Below are 3,066 nucleotides of genomic sequence, written 5' to 3'. Positions count from 1 at the left end.
GGTTGAGAAAGGCTGGTCTAATCTCATAGTTTGCGTACATAAACAAGTTAGTATGTGCTGTGTTTACATGAAATACAGATTTTCTAAGTAAAGATACATCAACCAAAACAAAACAAAAAACGAACAAGAAGAAAAAAAAACAAGACATGAATGGATAGTTGAGTTTGCTTTGAATACTAAAAATAAACTAAATAGCATTTTCAGTTTGTAATGCTCAGATAATGTTACGTTCCGACTAGAGATGAGCGAATTATTCAAAAATTCGATTCGGCTGATTCGCCGAATTTGCGGAATAAATTTGATTCGATGCGAATTTATTCGCTGCGAATTTAACTTATTAAAAGGGTTCCTAGGCTTCAGAGAGCCTTTATATTAGTGCAGAACACTGTACCTTTAATTTAAATGCCCTTGGAGTCTGCTGGGGAAGAGAAATAATACTGTCAGTCAGTATGACATGCAGATGAGTGCCGTCGATCTTAGAATCACCGCACACTTCACTCATTTGGGCAGTCACGGGGCCAAGACCAGAGTGTGGAGCCACAGTGTGGCGGTGGAGGCAGCAGCAATGGGAGGCCATACAGCACCCTATGACAAAATGGAACACACCAGCAGTGTGAGGAGACCAGAGTGTGGCGATGGAGACAGCAGCAATGGGAGGCCGTACAGGGACCCATGACACACTCTGGACCTGGCAGCAGCATGAGGAGGCGGTACAGGGGCCCATGACAGATTACGGGCCTGGCAGCAGCAGTGGGCGGGCGGTGGATGCAGCAGTATTCGGAAGCCAAACACAGGCCTCGGTTAAAAAGTGGAAGCCGTCAGCAGCTTGCCGTTGGCTGGAAACTGTACGTTTGTGTCACTGGAATGCACTAATCACCCAAAAAATATTACCGCCAGCCGGTGTGTAAATGGATTTAACTCTTTGAACGTACAATAGTGGTTGTGAAGCAGAAAGTCAGTTTATTTTGCACAATCGGCAAACTGCAGCACCAACTGTGCACGACAGCCACCAAAAAAAAAAAGGTGTATGTCACTTTAAATTTTCGATTCTTTGATAGCTGTGGCCCTAAGTAACGATTCTGTGTCCCTGAGTAACGATTCTGTGTCCCTGAGTAACGATTCTGTGGCCCTAAAGTCTCTGTGGCCCTAATGCAGGCCATAGATGGGTCGAAAATCGGCCGATTTTTCGGCCGAAAATAAAATCGGCCGATTTTCGGATCGTTAGTGGGCTATTTGGTCGGCCGTTTTTCAGTATTTTGGCCGTTTTTTTTTTCTGTAAAGTTGGAAAAAAAATCGTCCGATTTTGCCGATCGGCCGATTTTCGCGGCAATAGTGGGCAAATCGGACGATTTTTTGCCGATAAAAAAATCTGCGCATGAGCAGTGACTTGCAAGAGGAAGACAAAAAGAAGAAAAAGAAGAAGAGGATGAAGAAGAGGATGAAGAAGAAGAAGAGGAAGAAGAGGATGAAAAAGAAGAGGATGAGGAAGAGGAAGAAGAAGAAGAAGAAGAAGAAGAAGAGGATGAGGATGAGGATGAAGAAGAAGAAGAAGAAGAAGAGGGTGAGGATGAAGAAGAAGAAGAAGAAGAAGAGGATGAGGATGAGGAAGAAGAAGAAGAAGAGGATGAGGATGAGGATGAAGAAGAAGAAGAAGAAGATGAGGATGAAGAAGAGGATGAAGATGCAGAAGAAGAAGAGGATGATGGTGAGGAAGAAGAAGAAGAAGAGGATGAGGATGATGATGAAGAAGAAGAAGAAGAGGAGGATGAGGATGAAGAAGAAGAAGAAGAGGATGAGGATGAAGAAGAAGAAGAAGAGGATGAGGATGAAGAAGAAGAGGATGAGGATGATGATGAAGAAGACGAAGAAAAAGAAGAAGAGGATGAGGATGATGAAGAAGAAGTGGATGAGGATGAAGAAGAAGAAGAGGATGAGGATGAAGAGAAGAAGAAGAAGAAGAGGATGAGGATGAGGAAGAAGAAGAAGAGGATGAGGATGAAGAAGAAGAAGAGGATGAGGATGAAGAAGAGGATGAGGATGAATAAGAAGAAGAGGATGATGGTGAGGATGATGAAGAAGAAGAAGATGAGGATGATGAAGAAGAAGAAGAAAAGAGGAGGATGAGGATGAAGAAGAAGAAGAAGAAGAAGAGGATGAGGATGAAGAAAGAAGAAGAGGATGAGGATGAAGAAGAAAAGAAGAGGATGAGGAAGAAGAAGAAGAAGAAGAAGAAGAGGATGAAGAAGAAGAAGAAGAAGAAGAAGAAGAAGAAGAAGAGGATGATGATGAAGAAGAAGAAGATGAGGATGAGGAAGAAGAAGAAGAGGATGAGGATGAGGATGAAGAAGAAGAAGAAGAGGATAAGGAAGAAGAAGAGGATGAGGATGATGATGAAGAAGAAGAGGATGAGGATGATGAAGAAGAAGAGGATGAGGATGATGATGAAGAAGAAGAGGATGATGGTGAGGAAGAGCCATCCGCCTTCCTCTCGCTCGTCTGCTCATCTGCCCTCCTCCGTCCCTGTCATCTGCATCCGCCTCGTCAGCATCCTCCTCCTCCTCCTCTTCATCTGCATCCTCCTCCTCCTCGTCATCATCCTCCTCCTCCTGCTTCAGCTGCTTCTTCCTCCTCCTCCTCCTCCTGCCTCCTCCTCCTCCTCCTCCTCCTCCTCTTCATCTTCCTCCTCCTCCTCCTCCGCCTCCTCCTCCTCCCCTCCTCTTCATCTCCCTCCTCCTCCTCCGCGGCATCTTCCTCCTCCTCCTCTTCAGTCATCCTCCCCTCTTCATCTTCATCCTCCTCCTCCTCTTCATCATCTTCTTCATCCTTCATCATCCTCCTCCTCATCTTCATCATCCTCGCCTCCTCTCATCTTCATCATCCTCCTCCTCCTCTTCATCTTCATCCTCCTCCTCCGCCTCCTCTTCATCTTCATCCTCCTCCTCCTCTTTATCTTCATCCTCCTCCTGCTTCATCTCCTCCTCCTCCTCCGCCTCTCCTCCTCCTCCTCCTCGTCAGTCCTCCTCCTCCTCCTCTTCATCTTCATCCTCCTCCTCCTCCTCGTTCCTC

Source organism: Staurois parvus, unplaced genomic scaffold (assembly GCF_062004578.1).
Source record: "Staurois parvus isolate SC_StPar_1 unplaced genomic scaffold, SC_StPar_1.0 ptg000153l, whole genome shotgun sequence".
NCBI classification, from domain to species: Eukaryota; Metazoa; Chordata; class Amphibia; order Anura; family Ranidae; genus Staurois; species Staurois parvus.
Note: the sequence above shows the minus strand (reverse complement) of the source record.